At 32.3% G+C, this 18,654-nt stretch overlaps 1 protein-coding gene across 3 annotated transcripts in view; it reads right to left on the bottom strand.

Annotated features, from left to right (window-relative positions):
* Positions 1-791: 791 nt before the first annotated feature.
* The window catches only part of LOC114330675 (uncharacterized), a 140,314-nt gene continuing 122,451 nt past the window's right edge, over positions 792-18,654 (bottom strand). For all 3 annotated transcript variants that reach the window (XM_028280085.2, XM_050661678.1, XM_028280084.2), the window contains exon 5: positions 792-14,214. The gene's annotated coding sequence lies outside the window, so the exon portion shown is untranslated. The remainder of the gene's footprint in view (positions 14,215-18,654) is intronic.

Raw genomic sequence — 18,654 nt, 5'->3', positions numbered from 1 at the left:
TTTGCTTCTTAGTATTTTTTCGATAATCCAGTTCTTATCGAGATGTGGTTTCTTTTTTAATACATTTACATAACAATTTTATGGGGGTTTTGTTCCTTTAAACCCCCAAGTGTTTGTGTATGTTCCAATTAAACTATTATTGTGGTACTATTAGTTAAACACAGTGTTTTTAAAACTTTTTTGCCTGTTAGTCTCTTTTTGATAAGTCACCTATTATCTAGATGTGGCTTCTTTTTCAAAATATATCTAAAAATGTAAGTTATAAATAAACTTTCAGATTATTAACAGGTGTCTATAATCATACTTAACCATATACAAATATTTGGTGGATTCGACAAGAAAGTATTCAAAATATCTCAATAAACACTGGCTATCAAAAAAGTAATAAGAGGCAAAAAAGTTTTAAAACATTGTGTTTAACTAATGGTGCCACAATAATAATTTAATTGGAACGTACACAAAAGTTGGGGGGGGGGGAGCGTTAAACAAACAAAATCCAAATAAAATTTTTATGGAATATATATGAAAAAAATCGATTTTTATTTTGTAACTTCAAAGGGCTGTAACTTTTTTTGTGTGCACTATTGTATGTAGGTAAATGAGGTTCAATCAACCTATTTTTGACCCCATAATCTGTGGTATAATTTATGACCAATCTTTTCGGGAGACCCTGTATAATCATTATGGAACTAAAAGAAAATAGAAACAAAGTATGCTGAAATCTAAATGAAGACGTTGGCCTTGTAAAGGTCTAAATAAAAAATGGTGATCATTAAATAAAACAAAACAAATTTATATTTTTATTTATATTTATTCGACTAACACAGCCTAAAAAAACTGTACAATGACATTCTGCTTTCTTAATACATATCGTGATATTTCATATCCATCCGTTATATATCCTTTGCCTATAAATTTCCATAAATTTCTCTAAACCGATATTAGTATACATAATATTTTCAACAACAATATAAATTCCGTATTATCAACATTTATAGGTCCATCTCAACAATGCCTAACAAGTGTATCACACCAATGAGAACAAAAATTATTGTTAATACAACTAAACATCACAGATTATTAATAATGGAGTCTTGTCCACTTTTCGAGTACAAAAATATAAAGAAAGTTCTTAAATAATATAAGACATTTATTTGGTACGATGTTTAATGAGGTTGTTGAACTCCTAAGTAGAGCATAGAGTTTCAGTGAAAACGCGCCATCAAGTTCTAATATGCTCTAAGGCCTTCACCTCATTCCAAGACTTTCCTTTACCGCTTACATCGTCCATGATAGATCTTCTCCAAGTTTGTGCTTGACGACCTCGTTTTCTTTTTCCTTGAAGATTCCACTCTAGAGGGTAGTCTTTGAATGCTGGAGCTATTTTTTCGGAGTGTGTGATAGATCCGCCCCACTTTCTGGACTTAATTTCATTTTCTTCTTTCTTTTGTTCGGTCAGGTGTAGCAGACCTTCGTTTCTGATGATGTTATTCCAGAAAATACGAACAGGTCTTCGTAGTCATTTATTAGCAAAGACCTGCAGTTTGTCTGTTAGCGTTTTTGTCACTTTCCAGATTTCACATCCGTAGAATAGAACAGATATGACATTTGATTGGAACATTCGGATCTTTGTCTTTGTAGGATACTGGCCCGACCTCCAAACAGGGTTAAGGTTGCTAAATGCTTGTTAAGCTCATACGTATCCTCATACGATTATCATCTTTTGTTATTCTGAAGCTATTTTCTTGTGGCATTTTTTACAATTTTAACTATTTACAATGGGAAATAAGCCACAATATTATTAAAAAATGATTTTTATTAACGTTTCCACGCCCAAATCGGGTGCCGTTGCCAAAATACAAAATACAATAGTATTTGGACCCGATTTGGGCGTCGAAACGTTAATAAAAATCATTTTTTAATAATATTGTGGCTTATTTCCCATTGTAAATAGTTAAAATCATCTTTTGTATCTCCACTTTCTCTTATGATACTCCCAAGATACATCAAATTTTCTACATTTTCAATTCGAATGTTGTTAATAGTAAATAGTATGTTCATTGAATTTATTCTCATGGATTTGGTTTTATTAATATTGATTTTCAAACCTATTTTATTGTCTTAAGAGGCGAGTGTTTCTAACAAGTCAGCCACATCTTGGCACATTTGACCTAATAGGCAGATATCGTCGGCGTATTCTAGATCGCTTAGGCATGTGGTTAACGTCCGTTGTATCCCTCTTGTGTCGGAGTATAATTTAGAGAGAAAATAATCCACCGTTATGTTAAAAAGAAACGGAGAAAGCACGCATACCTGTCTGACTCCAATAAGTACATTAAATTCGTCACTGTTTATCCTATTGTGTGTCACGCTGCATTTCACCTCAGCTTACAGTGACTTTATAATGGAAATTATTTTTTGTAGAGCTCTACAATTTTCAATCTAGTGGCATGAGAAAAACTGTCATAGGCACGATCGAAATCGACAAAAACCATGTATAGGGCGAACGCTTAGATGTTTGGTGTTTATTCGTAAATCAGTTTTTGTTTTGGTTTGGATATGCCCTTCTACTATTGATTAACTACCAAAATATTCGGTCCTTTAGTTTTGCAATGGTTTCTTCTCTGTCCTTCCCAATCTTGTTCTGATTTATCCATTGTTTAAGTTCAATTACTAAAACTGTATGCTTTATCACTCATTGTCTTGTATCTTCTTTCTTGAGCCCTCCTGGACACATTTTTTACTTCTTTATTGAAGTTAAGTTTCGTTGATTATAATTTTTCTGTGCCTTTGTTGTTCCTGTATACTTTTTTGCATTCACCATCAAACAGTTCTTTATAATCAGTGTTTTTACTTCGTTTGTAATCTTTTTTGCAATTTCTCAGCTTTTGTTGTTTTATGGTTCCTATATCTCTTTAACATTACCATTTGCTTACTTCGATGATTTTTACTTATGTTTGTTTTCTTATTTATTCTTTTCTTCTTCTGTAATCAGCCTGACTGGTTAAAATATTCTTAGTCTCTTCGTTTACTAATTTCTATAACTGGGATTATATGATAAAGTAATGAATGTTGTAAAATGCTCTGCAAGGTTCCAGTATTGTCTCATTTTTGGTGCCATTTGAGCAATATTTTTAAGTAAATGCCTTTTTTGTCAATTAATTCTAAAATAATAAAATCTAAAATATAGTGACTAGAAACATAACAAAAGTGGACAATACTACCAACAAGAACACAAAATCAAGTTTTTCCTTACAAGCTTTTGCAACAACAAATTTATAAATTTTAGATTTATCTAGACTAAAAATATATCTCTTTTTAAACAATTTCTAAATTAGCTTGCTAAGAAAAACGATATGTTAGTAATGGTTCCAAGACATCTCGTAACGCGACAGTTCGTAACCCCACAAATTCGTAACGGACAGTTCGTAAATACCGTTACTAATAGTTATAGTTTTGAATTGTAGTGTTACGAACTGTCGCGTTACGGGATGTCTTGTCACGATTAGTAATTACAAAACTTGTAAATATAAGTCGTTAAAATTAGTAAAAAAATTAGCTACATATACGCAGTATAATAAAATGACAAGCTCCATAGGAACTAACCAATCTGACGGGCAATAGGTAGTAAATATATCGAAATTAATAAAGGTACAAATAAGATACTTGTGCTAGCGTTTCTATTACACTACCTTTACCGAACCATCAAATAAGTACATCTTACTTTTCAATTCACATCAAAACCAAAGAGGAGTACCTCAAAACACAAGAGATTAAACATTTTTTAAGTACAAAAACACAAAAAAATTAAAATTATAATAAAAAATGGGTTTACTAAAAAAAATTATTGCTATTTGAAACACTATGCAAATATAAGGGGATATTATAGGGCAAATACTAATATGAATAGTGCTAGCCAGACAGCTATGTTGATGGAAAAGCGTGCGAAGTAACGTTCACCAGGGTCCAGAGATCTATAGAAGCATCGGCACTAGGTATTAACAAGAAAAATGAAATTGTAGAGAGTTAGTCTAAAAAATAAATTTGTACCGTTAAGTAATAAATATTACTATAAATTAATTTTGTGTTTAGGATTTTAGAAAATAATTTCGGAAAAATAGGTCTACAATAGACGCCATATTCATAGCCAGACAAATTGCTGAGAAAGCACTGGAATATAATTAACCTGCATTTATGTGCTTTATAGATCTGACTAAAGCCTTCGATTGTGTAAGGTTAGAAGATGTGCTAAGATTGCTAAAGGAGAAAAATCAGCCCAACAAGAGGATATGGATAATTAAAGACATCAATACGAAGAACAAAACCAGAATAAAAGTCAAGAATGAACTAACATCGGAAGTAGAAATTAACTCGGAAATTCGACAAGGGGATAGCTTGAGCCCATTGCCTTTTAATTTAGTAAAGGACAAAATCATAGAAAACATTAAAAGTACTGGAAAAGGATATAATATGGCAGAAAAACAAATAAAAATCCTCTGTTACGCTGACGACGCAATCTTAATCTCCGACAACGAGGATAACCTACAGCGAATGGCACAAACTTTCAATACAGTGGCGAAGAACTACAGCATGAAAATATCAGCAGCTAAGACAAAATCCCTGGTAGTGTCAAGGGAACCCATTTGATGCAAATTAGTAACTAACGACGAACTAATTGAACAAGTCCCGAGATTCTAATCTCTGGGAGTCGAAATATGTAGTTATGGAGATGTTAAAGAGAGCGTCCGAAAGCAAGCCCATAAACAGAGGCGTAGCTACCGCCGTATCAGCCGTATCAATTATACGGGGCCCCTGACATTCAGGGGCCCCAGCGTGGCAAGTTGACACAAAATTCCATTCAGAAAATTGAACAAAATATTCTACAATAATTATTTCACTATTAAAACGCTTTGAACAGTGTTATATTGTTTGAAATGGATACTTTATATATAAACTATATATTTAGGTATACAAACTATATTTATGTAGGTACAGGTACCTATCTATTTTCTGCCTCTCGCCTTTCTATAACTACAGAGCTTTTTTGTTTTCAAGCTACTTTTTATTGTCTATTCACCGTTGCGTTGGTTGTATGTGAAACATTTTATAGTGTATAATGCCACATTGGAATATTTGTAATCACTTTACCTTTGAATATTTGAAACATTGAAACACTGTGTATTATGCGTATATTTTCGTGTAATCTGTTCTTTATCTATAAATTGTATTTAGGTATATCTAAGTGTTTGCCGTTAAGGCTATGGGTACATAATTCGCAAATATTTTACGTGTATCCCTACTTTTTCTGTCTTTACACGGCAAATTACGCGTAGTAAAATTCACACTGGTATGGACATGTAAACATTACTAGAATGTCATTCTACTTGAAAATGTCATTATTAATTTCAAGAGATGGGTTTTGAATGTTCTTGGATAACTGTTATTTTTATAATTGGAAATTATTAATTCAGTTAATAAATGTGATAATTTTTTCACTAACTATGTATTCAGTGATTGTAATAATTTGTTTGTACAACAAAGACTAATACTCAATCGAGAAAAGAGGAAAAGTGTTAAAATGATTTTTTAATAAGATATTGTTATGGAACGCTTACAATTTTGAACATCTTTAACAACAAAATACTTGGATCACAGAATATATTATCCCGATGTATTCTCTGCTTGGATCTTCCACAAAGAATATACACAATAAATAACTTTTTATTAAGTTCACGTCTTAAATCAATTATTTATCAAATACACTATATTTCAATAAAATTTAATCAATAACTCAACATATTCCCGATGCAATGTCAAATATTTAAAATTGTCACTGATTGTCAGTGTCTGACTGACAATATATGCTGACAATATTATATTCGGCTGAGTGCGTTGTAAGACAAAGATAGATTTGGAAAATATTACCACGGCATTGTGTTTATTTTTTTCGAATCCTAAAAAAACCAATAAATATTTTTGAAAAATTTAAACGTAGAATGAAAGACTAAATTATTACCGAGGGCCGAAAGTCCCTTAGAATAAATAAAAAGTTTATTTTGAATGATATATTTGAAATTAAAAATCACACTAAATTTTCTCTTAGTTTTTCACCCCTGTAACTTATTAAAATAAACATTATAGAAGTTCTCAGGGACTTTCGGCCCTCGCTAATAACGTGATCTTTCATTCTGCGTTTAAATTTTTCAAAAATACTTATTAGTTTTCTCAGGATTCGAAAAAAATGAATCCCCATTTGAATTGCATTGCAGCCGTAGATACGTACCGATCCTCTTAAAGTAAAGAGCTTTTTTGTTTACTATACGTTCATTTTCTATGTCCATTTACCCTTGGCTTGACAAAAACCGAATCTGTTTTTAAAACGAGTCTCGAAAATTCAAATCTATTTTTCGACTTTGGTTTATTAGAGTTTATTAGGTTTATTATTATTATCTATATTTGGCTTTTATACGCAGAACTTATTAGTTTCTAAGATTATGCTATTTGTAATTTATTTAAATTTTGCAATATACAGAGTGTTTCATTAAGAATTGGAAATAATTTAACTGTAGATTCCTGGGCCCAAATATTAAGATTTAACCCAAAAACAAAAAACGAAAATTGGTACGTTTATTCCAGAGATGAATCGATTTCATCAATTGCGAATTTCTAGTACCGATCATATTATTCGTCCGTTTTGGGTAGGTTAACTGTTATTTTATCGCATTATTTTTTGTGTGTTTAATTTTGAAGCATTTTTGACACTAGATTAGTAAATTATGAGGTATTCTAGTACTAAAAGTTTCTCTTGCTTTAGGTTGGTAAAATACACCGTTTTTTTGAAATTTTTTTCAAATTTTGTTCAAATTCAAAAAACGAATCATTTTCAAATCGATGTTTATAGAAGACGGTGTATCCGACCGACTAAAAGTAAGAGTAACTTTTAGTACTAGAATACCTCACGATTTAATAATCCAGCGTCAAAAATGCTTAAAAGTCAGGACAAAAAAGTTATGCGATAAAATAATCGTTGCCCTACCCAAAGAGGACGCATATGACCGGTACTAGAAATTCACAATTTATGAAATCGATTTATCTCTGGAAGATAAATAGACGTACCAGTTTTCGTTTTTCTAAATAGAAGTGTTCTAAAGGTATTTAAAAAACTGATTGAAAGTCACCATCTTCAAAGAACTCCAGCTCCCTTAGAAGTCAGACATTTACATTTTCGGAGTAGGTGATTTGGGTTAATCCTTAATATTTTGAGCCCAGGAATCTACAGTTAAAACATTTCTAATTATTAATGAAACACCCTGTATTGTTTTGTTTTATTTCATTATCTTTTATTTTTTAATAATATTGACGATTTTTGTAATTTCAGTAACTGTATTTGTTATTGTTTTTTCCTAATCTTTCTAGCTTTGTCCATAAAATTGTAAAACTTTCAGTGACAATATAGTCCTGTCGCCAGGGGGGGTACAACGGCCTTCTTAATTCAGATGGACTTACCCAAGTTTTTTTTACGTATTTTGGCCCGTAGAACACGAATTTTTTGGGTAACAGTTGATCCGGATGTCGATAAGATTGTTATAAACAAAGAAGTTGAGGAATTCCATAACAGCGATTTCTCGCAAAACAAAACATTTTTTTGTATTTTTTGGGTCATTCTAACCCAAAAATGTTCCTACAAGTTTTTTCGTAGGATGCATAGTTTTCGAGATAAACGCGGTTGAACTTTCAAAAAATCGAAAAATTGAAATTTTTGAACCCGAATAACCTTTGAATAAGAAATAAAATAGCAATTCTGCTTACCGCCTTTAAAAGTTTGAGTCAAATTATATCTGTTTTGAATATTTGCATTGTTAAAAATTTATTTTTTGATTGTTAAAAAAAGCTATAAACGCATAGTGTTTCCCGTGCCTAATACATGCGTTTTAATGCATGCTACGTAGAAATAGCCTCGCTTGCACTTTTACCTCTTCTACCTACTCGTTCGATTTTAAATGAGAAATCATTAAAAACATCACTCAAGCACTAGGTGTTTATAGCTTTTTTAACAATAAAATAATAAATTTTTAGCAATACAAATAATTAAAACCGATATAATTTGACTTGAACTTTCAAATGCGGTAAGCAGAATTGCTATTTTATTTTTTAATCAAAAGTTATTCGGGTTCAAAAATTGCAATTTTTCGATTTTTTGAAAGTTTAACCGCGTTTATCTCGAAAACTGTGCATCCTACGAAAAAATTTGTAGGAACATTTTTTGGTTAGAATGGCCCAAAAAATACAAAAAACTGTTTTGTTTTGCGAGAAATCGCTGTTATGTGATTCCTCAACTTCTTGGTTTATAACAATGTTATCGACATCCGGATCAACTGTTACCCAAAAAATTCGTGTTCTACAGGTCAAAATACATAAAAAAAACTTGGGTAAGTCCATCTGAATACAGGAGGCCGTTGTACCCCCCCTGGCGACAGGACTAATAAAGCATATTTCTATTCTATTCTATACAAGCGTTTTTGCTAGTTTTGTTAAAAAAATTTGTTAGTGCTATGCCATATCAGTGGTGGAAAAGGGCCCCGCGACAAACTTTGATATGGGGCCCCTGTGGGGCTAGCTACGCCACTGCCCATAAAGCCAATTACGTGTCAGGATGTGTGAGGGATGTCATCTGGAGAAATAAAGATATGAGGCTGGAAGTTAAAGTACGCATATATAAATCATGTGTAAGACCGATCATGACGCACGCGATAGAAACAAGATGTGACACAGCAGAAACCAAGAGGATACTGAGAACATCAGAAATAAGAACGTTGAGGTCAATAACTGGGAAAACACTGAGATACAGAATACCCAACGACAGAATAAGAGATCTCTGTAACATACAAGATATAGTACGGTGGGGAAGACAGAGACGACGAGAGTGGAATCAGCATGTGACGAGAATGGACAGCGAGAGGATAGCCCGTATAGTATAGCCAGAGATTCGAAGCCAACAGGCAAGAGACCAATAGGAAGGCTCTTTAAAAGGTGGCGAGATAGCTGGCAGTCAACATCACAGCTACGAATACAAGCTCAAAATCGGTTAAGAACAGGCCAAGAGGCCTAATATAAGAAGAAGAAGAAGAAGAAGAAGAAGAAGAAGAAGAAGAAGAATGATGTTTTTACTCTTCGTGTTAGGAGACTGTAAATAAATTAAAATAAGTGTAAATAAAAAAATAACAGTACAGTATCTTTTAGTGTTGTTCTAAAGTACTTCTCTTCGGCATCTAAACATACTAGAATTATAAAATACCTTGTATAAAATTTTACTAAAACATTTTTTTGCTTCTAAATAGAAAAATTGTATTATACATTTTATGATAGATAGATTACATATTTAAAAAAATATGATAAATATTTTTTAGTAAACTATGTCATTCTTAAGACAGATAAATAATCAATAAAATACTAAAAATCTCACTAAAAAATATAGTCACTTTTTATGTATGGTATTTTCATTTTCAATTAATACATTTTTTGGAAATTAATAAAGAAGGCCATTAGTACCATTTTACTTCTTCAAGTTTCGAATAGAAATCTACATAAAACAGTGACAAATTTGAGATGTATATCTATTTTATATCTCTTCTTCAGTTCTTGCATTTTTCGACATTATAAAAATCAAATATTTCAATTTTTTCTTATTTTTACTTCTACGCGATCTTCATTTCCCAATTTTTGACTTCTTCTTCCGATATTGCTAAATATTTCGTTTTCTTCATATGTATTTCCAGGTCTACCTTTCTGTACTTCTCTTTTAGCTTTCTGACCATGTAATTGTAACTGGTTGTCTGCGAAGCACAATGTGTAGAGATAATCGTCCCTTATCGGTATTCCGATACTCATACATTTTGACTTACAAGCTGTTAGTGAGTGTTCTAAAAATATTTTAATTAGAGTTAATGACGTTGGGCATCCCTGTAGTAGCCCTTTTGTTGTTTTGTAGTTGGCAAGTATCCTGTTTTCGATTTTTATATGTACTTCATTTCCCCTGTATATGTTCTTGATTGTTTGTGTTAGGTAAGCTGGTATCCCTAATTTTTGTACCATTGCTTTATATAGTTCTTTCCTTGGCACGGTGTCGTATTCCTTTCTAAGGTGTACAAACGCCATGTGCACATCTCTGTTTTAGCTATTTTCTTCCCTATTGTTTATTGTATTATATAGATAGCATCTTGAAAAGATTTTCCTGCTATGAATCATGCTTGCTCTTGATCTATTTTACCTTCTATACTTTTCTCTATGTTGTTGCTGAGGACCCTGCCATATAGTCTTCCCATTGTAGCGATGACGCTTACTCCCCTGTAATTCTCGCAGTTTTTTATTTTATTTCTTATATATCGATGTTATATAGATTTCCTGTCATTGTTTAAAAATGTCCTCTACATTATTGCTCTTTCCAAGATTCGCCTTATCATTCTTCTTAATTTCTCTATTCCATATTTCATTAGCTCCGCCACAATTCCTCCTGGTCCTCCAGCTTTATTGTTCTTCATGGAATTTATTGCTTGTTCCATCTCTTTGTCGGTTATGACTATTTTTTTCACCTTTGGGATCATTGTTTTTTTCTCATCTCCATCAATTCTGGATTCTGGTTTTTGGTTTCTATCAGTAAATTTTTATAGTGGTTCTCCCACTCGTATGCCCTGTATGTATTGTATAAAAGTTTTCTCTTTCCAGTTTGTTCGTAATGATTTCACAATTTTCCAGGCTTCTGAGCTTCTTATTCCTCTGAGCTTATTGAGATATTGTATGTAAATATTTTGAATCATAATACATATCACTGTATAAATGTCTTGAAAATATAGATTTTTAAATATAACCTCCTAAGACCTTCCTAAATTTATGAAACTCTCTCACTCTAATAGAACTATTATAGACAGAGCAGCATAAAGTATCTGTGTCTTAAAAATGACAAGTTTTACTCAAATATAGATGTACCAGCTGTCATTTAGATCACAGATTCTATTAAAAAGGTGCTATTATTATATAAAGTTCATATTTTGCCCTAAATATACATTTTGCATTTGTTAACTAAGAAACAGCTGCTACATTATACGTTTTATCCACTACATCTGGCCTTAAATTCGATTCCAATATAAAATATAGTATAATTATTGTTTTTACCAATACTTTATATAATATGATTAATTTTTTTACTACAGGCGTGGATTACATCTCAAATCCTGTATTTTATTATATTCTATAGACCGAATTCTCTTGTTACCAACCAAACAACATTAATATCGATACCTTAAGTATAAATAGAACAATATGGGACAATCTGAATTGATTTTAATATTAGTTTAGTCTAATCTGAAAATTGTACCACTTTCTCTCTTTCAGATTTTTTCGTTTTCTCTCTATTTCTCTTTATAACGCCATTAAACAAATATCATACGTACAACAGACCCTGTATAGAGAATATTGGAAGAAACTGAGGGAGGTCTATGTGCAGCAGTGGAAGCGATTGGCTGAATAGCTGGGTCCAGATTTTGGCAGACAATATTGCAAAAGTGACTAGGGAAAAAATCGCGGATCAGATGCGATATACCCTTCATTACCAGCCCTTCTGGAGAAGCTCTCTCCAGACCCTTCCAAAACTAAATTAGCAGCCTTCACTAAGAAGAAGAAGCTTACTGGATTAAGAGTGAGATTATCTGGGGAGGAACTAAAAAGAACCAATGATGTCAAGTAACTAGGGATAATCGTGGATTCAAAACTCAATTGGAGTACTCAATATTAACAATAAAATCAATAGTGCTAAACGTTTCTTCTAAAGGAAATCTGTTGGTTATACACATCAGTGATACGACCGATAGTTAGTTATGGTGATGCATAAGGAAACAAGAACCTTAAATAGTTCAGAAACGATATCTTTAGAGCCTATCACAGGTATTCTCCCCTGGAATTAAATATTATTTCGGCGGTAGCCCTTAAGAACATACTGAGATTTAAAGCAAACAATACCTAATTTCGAAGAATGTATTGAATAGCCTCGCAAATACTATTGGGATTATACTTGAGGAATCCATATTTATTATGATACACTCTGATATGCCACCAGAACTAATCTTCACTGAGAAGATCAACACAATTATACCATCAAAAAGTCTCAAATATTAATGGGGACTTAGTATGGTTCACTGATGGATCTAACACTGCCCAGCGTTATAGATCAGGTGTCTTTGGACAAAACTAGTAAAAACCGTTAAGATAAAGCAACGAGATTCGCGGTATTTTCGGGTTGTACTATACGGGAACCGGTATCTCGGAGAGATTTATTGCACGTCTGTTGCATATGGAGGTCAGCACAACAGAGAGCGTTTCGCGGTACTTTTTGGGGAATACAACAGATGATAGAACAGAGCGTCAGAGGGTCAGAACAAAAGAGAGTTATCATTGCACTTCTGTTGCTTGTAGCGGTCAACAGTCAAGGGAGAAAATTTTCGGTTTGCAATGCCTAAGAAGGTCTGTACTTCTAAAGGAATGAGGCGAAAAAGTGGTACTAATTCCAAATTAGATTAGACTGTATTATTGAATAATATTAACATATATTTGGAACACACTTTGAGAGGAGTACGGTTTTACAAACCCGAGAAGTAACAACGGTTTAAGGTTACTCAAAATATCGTAACCTACGGTTATGGTAGATTTGGCACCTACAGACTTTTTAGTAATATTTTTTATTTCTGCCTTTTATTATGTACAATTTTAAACAATGGAGGAGAATTTACCATTTTAAATCGTTTTTAAAGATGATTCATAACTACATGTAAGCAAGAAATCACTTCTTCTTCATTTCTATGGTTAATATAATGCTTACAAAAAAACTATAAAAACTAAAAAAACTAGAGTAATGTCTGGGATATAGATTTTGAAAAAATGTTAGGACTGGATATTGAGTTCTTATCTATTTACCACAAATCAGCCTAGAAATTAAGGATACGTTTTTTCACAAATCTTCTTCTCATACGTCAACCTAGAAATTTGTATCATTTATTTCATATAATATACATAGTTATGAATTCTTTTATTCTAGTAATCCTCCTCTATTATAATTTCAAAAATGAACTCGTAAATTCCGTAGTTGCCAAATCAGACTAGAAATATTTGTAACTGTATAATATATAATAATAATTATTTATTTTGTAAATAAGCCATCGACTAAATAGATTTTTGCTTATTACGAATCATAGAGATTAAATGATTATCATCTATATCATAGATATCCAAGATTACAAACGAAAATATTAATATTGTTATTTTTTTTACTTCAGTATTTTATTTCCGATATTCTATCACATTTTTGTCTTGTAGTTAGTTGTTAATTAAAAAGAAGAGGCTGAATAACGGGACATGCTAAAATATAATAAAAGACATAAATACTTTAAATCTTCTGTTTTAAATTGTAGTTTTTAGTGCACGTATATAGTGTAGATCCAATAATAACGGTGATATTTATTCCACCTATATCTTAAGTCTAAATAAACAGCAGGTCTGGTAGTCTAAATAAACTATATTATTTCAATTCGAGCTACTACAAGTCTTCCTGACGAGAGGTGAAACCTCGAAACACATGGACGAGAGTGGTAAGAGCAAGAGCTCATCTAGCAAGTTCTGGTAGAACATGCAAGAGAAATGCATCGTATATATACTGGTGAAATAAAAGTAGAAATGAAATAGCGTATATCAAACGTGGATCATATTTACGTAACAACTAGGAAAGAAAAAAGTTGTCTTAAAGAAAAACACAAGAAAATAGTATTAACTCTGTAGAGCAACTTCATGGATCAGAGATACTTGGAAGATAGCATTAGGGGGTGATATTAATTGTAAAAATATTTAAAAATTAAAGCCATAGAAGACCATGCAATATAAGAGGCAACCGTTCCAATTGATAATTCATTTACATTATAAAATATAAGGAAAAACTTTAGAAATAAATAAATATGAAAATACTTTATAATCCTCATTTCATGTCCCATATATTTAGCTTCCTCAGCCTGTCCTCATATCAAAAATTCTGGCAAACAATACCATTGCATAATTTCGTATATTTTCTGACTCCTTTGAGAAATCCCTTGAGTCGATCTTTGACATTATTCAGGGAAAGCACCGGAGTCTCCAATAATATTCTCTACCTCTCTCTACTACAGCTTATAAAATCACCTAAAAATAATAAAATTTATTAAAATCGTTTATAAAAGGTTTACTTTAATAAGAAAAGCCCAAAGTAGAGAAGACTTTGCAGAAGTCATCGCCAACCTTCGCTAAGAAGACGGCATCTAAAGAAGAAGATAAAATGTATACATTTATTAAAAGCTACATCAACAGCACAGAACTTTCTCGATCTGAAAAGGTCATCATCAGTGCTGATATAGATTTATCACATGCTGAACCACATCCTTCAGATTTATCACATGCTAAACCACATCCTTCCACGTGTCGTGTAGGGAGACAAGTTCACCCATCGTTTTAAATTATACATAAGAATGTAAATCTATCATAATCTTAAAACATTTAAAGAAATATTAATCACCCATTTTGGTGGCTCAACATGAGGTAAACTTGTATCAGCACTGATGGTGATCTTTTCAGATCGAAAACGTTGTGTATTTTGGATGTAGCCCTTTAAGGTATTTTAATAAATATACCTTTTATAAAGGATTTTAATAATTTGTTTGTGATTAATGGTATACAGCTATATAGCTACAGGAAAATTTTTCTTCGTGGACTTTCTAAAAATAATATTGGGCTAAAATTACTGACTAGAACTCAATAAATATTTGACTGTGATGGCTTAGTTACAGCAGATCAGTACTCTTATTTATATGATTGTATACATATAATGTTTATATACATGGATTATTGATATAAACGTGGTAACAGTGCTTTAGACTCTGAGAGAGTAATGAGAACACATCACGAAACACTTGAGTAGGAAAAGATGTCTATGTAGATCACATTCATAATTGGCGAGATTTTTGGTATGTACGTTTTTATTTCTTCCCAAATTTAAGACGTTTATAACGCTTTTAACAAGAGTAAAGTAGAAATATGTATAGTGTGTGTGTGTGAGTGAAAAAATGGCTTGGATGCGAGTCCGTTAGCCACAGATTTTTATTTTATTTTTACCTCAATTTATTAGTTTTGTTATATTTATACGTATTTCACTTAATGATTATATTTGTTTCTTTCAAGTAGTTTATGAGTAATTTAAATATTTCCATTTTATGGCAACTTAGTAGATATTCTATACTAATTGGAAAATGAACTTGTGTTTGTCGTAAATTGTAATATAATTGATTTATATATCTCTCGTTAATTTTGCATTCCAAGAAAATATGGTTTAAATCTCTAATCGAAACATTAATACAAAAACATACTGATGAATTAATTATTCCTAATTTGTGCAGATGTGCCTCATATTTCCCGAGAAATATGTATAGTCTTTATTAAACTATTGTTTAAACTTGATGTTTAACTATTGCTGCAACTTCACAAACTATTAAATTAAATATTAAATGTCTAGACATCCCGAAAAAATCGGGATATCTAGTATATCTATATTTTGCGGATACACATGTACACGTTACTTTTTGCCTTTTAAACTAGGTCACAAGTGGAGAGCGTTTGTTTGAAAAATGATACGCGAACTTATGGCTCGACGACCTTTTTCGCGCGTGTAATACAGCAAGTACGCGTACTCTAAGTCCGCCGAGTAAGTACGCCGTCGATACAACAAGTTTGAAATCTTACTCGTAACCCGTACGTGTATCACTGCCACGAGCCGCGAGCCTCGAGCCTCGAGCCATCATGTTATTGCGTTTAAAGTTACACTTATATTTTCACTAAGTAAGCAAATTGCCTAGAAATAATTCAATCGTTTATTGTTGAAAGGAGACAAGTTACATTTTATAAGTTTTGAGAAAACCGTAAAACACTATTTTAAGCTTTTTTGATTATTTGTTTTTGAGTAAACCTAATTATTTATAGGCTGTTTTATCCTCCTGATGAAAATATTGCCCTCTTATCTATGATATTTTGTTTGTTACCCACACTTTTCGATTTCGTCTTTTTTTTATTAGTATTAAAAATATATAATACGATAAAATTCCTAAATAGCACAAAGCATCTTCTCTCCACGACATCGCAATGAGTTATGAGTAAGTCTGCCGTGTATCACCGACGGCGAGCCGAGTAAGTCCGCGAGCAAGGACACACCAGGCGGCGCGCGTCCAGTCGACGTCGAGGCAGCTTAAGACACTTGGCGCGGTGTAACAGCGGCAGCTATGCTACAATTTAAAGTATTTGTATTTCGTTGTTGCCAAATTTAGTCGTGTGTTGGCTGCTGTACGATACGATGTCTGAAAGTTATGACGATTTGTCTTTTGTAATAAATGCAAGTTTACTTTACCTTAGATTAAAGAAAAAAAGAAACGCAGATATTGGATACATTCTATCATAAACGAACGAAAGTATAAGGAATTGTTTACACATTATATAACGAAATTAATATAATAAAGGCCCAGAGAAGTTTTTTAATTTTACAAGAATGTCGAAAAAATCTTTTCAGGAGTTAGTAGTTAGTATTAAAGAGCCATGTTCAAGAACTAACACCGTTATGAGGGAAAGCATATCACCTAAGAAAAACTATTTACAATGCTAAGAGGCTGTCCATTCTATGGTACGCCATTGAGCAAATACATGTGTTAAATTAATTCCCCTTTATTATACCCTATTAATTGGGAAATAGTGATGTTACAAATTAATATTAACAAAAAAATTATTCAAAATAAAGTCAAAGTACGTATCGAGAAAGACGAAAACCAGAATATACAAAACCGTAATAAGAGCAACAGTCACCTACGGATGTGAGGCATGGGCGCTAAATAAAACAGAAGAAGAAATGATAGAGAGTTGAGAACGGAACGTAATGAGAGCTATTTTCAGGGGAAAGAATACAGATACAGAAGACGGCTGACATAGAAGCACCAATCAAGAATTAAGGATGCTTTACAAGGAAGTATAACAAGATACACAAAGTCATAAAGAATCAGGTGGGCAGGTCATGTCGAGGGGATGGATAGGGAAAGAATTCCAAAGATGGTACTACTACGAAGACCAATTGGGACTAGGAGACGCGGTATACCAAGAAAAAGACTGCAAGAATGTTTCAGGAATATAATATAGTATCGATGGAAATTATACACTGGAAAGAGAAGGCGAAAAATAAGATATAGTGGAGAACCATAGTTCAGCAATATTTACATAATAGACATTAAATAAAATTATATTTATAAGTTATTAATGTAAACTGTATTATGTAAAATTGTAAATACAAGGCCTGTAGAGCATAATAAATAAAATAATAAATAAGGTAAGATAACTGATTTTTATCTTTATTTTTATGGAGTCAATAATTTTATTTTTATTAAAGTCAATCCTTCTGACAAATAACTCAAAGTCAAACTGGTCAATGGTTACAGATTTGAGAATTCTGTTTGACTGTTTGTGAAATTAGTTTCAAAGAGTTTGAAAAATAATTTATTGTAGATTACTTTTTCTGCAGATAGAAATGTATCTAATTAAGTTGCCCTTTAAGCTATAAGATAAAAATTAAAAATACAATGAGTCCCATATAAAAATAATTTGATATGGGAGTAAAAAATTCAAATAAAAATATAGTTCGAGTCTGTAATTTCCATCATTAAGCAAGATTTGGCAACACTCACAACAAAATTCGCTAGAAAACAGCTCAGACGTCTGTGTTGTACCACGATACACGCATATATGATATGCCGTCGAAGTCGTAAAACCGCTTGGGCGACATATGGTTTCTAGGATGGGTCGCACGAACGCCGCTGCAACGAAAATTTTAAGAGCGCCTGGTGTGTGTCACTGCATCAAAGTATAGTAATGGGATGCGTCGCTTTCGACATCTCAGCGAGGGTTAAGTCGATCTAAGCCGCCCCGTCTGTGTTAGTTCTTAAACCCGCGTACTTAAAGTTTGCGTGTGTATCACACGATTGGTCGTTATCATTGAGAGAGGACTTGTGTTCTTTACGGGAACACATAGGTAAGAGAGAGCGAAAAAAGCGTCTATTCACTCAGAGAGAAGACCGCAGAGAGAGTTTTGCGGTATTTTCACATGTCAGCTAGTGGTTTATTGAGAGAGTAGAGAAACGTGTGTTCTCCTCGAGAGTCAAAACGATAGAGAGGGTTTTCCGTTTGCAGTGTTCAAGAATGTCTGTATTTATATATGAGTGAGATAGAGTCAGAACTAAGAGTTAATAATAAGGGTTGACTAACTTCCAAATTATTCAAGATTTGAAGCACTTCTTGCACGTCTCCATATTTCTACTTAGCTTCTTAAAAGTTATGTAAACTGATTCAATTGGGAAACTTACAAAGCTATACATAATTCTTATTTTATATTATTATCAGACAATGTTATTGAAAACTTAAAAGCGTGAATTTTATGCATCAATACAGATATATTGCTGCGTTACGTATATTAGTGCTACATGATATAGATTTACTTGCTTCTTTGTTTCATAGATGAAATTAAAATTATTACTATTACGAAATTACTATTACTATTACGAA

Source organism: Diabrotica virgifera, chromosome 9, assembly GCF_917563875.1.
Source record: "Diabrotica virgifera virgifera chromosome 9, PGI_DIABVI_V3a".
Lineage (NCBI taxonomy): Eukaryota > Metazoa > Arthropoda > Insecta > Coleoptera > Chrysomelidae > Diabrotica > Diabrotica virgifera.
This window is presented reverse-complemented; position numbering and strand designations above follow the sequence as displayed.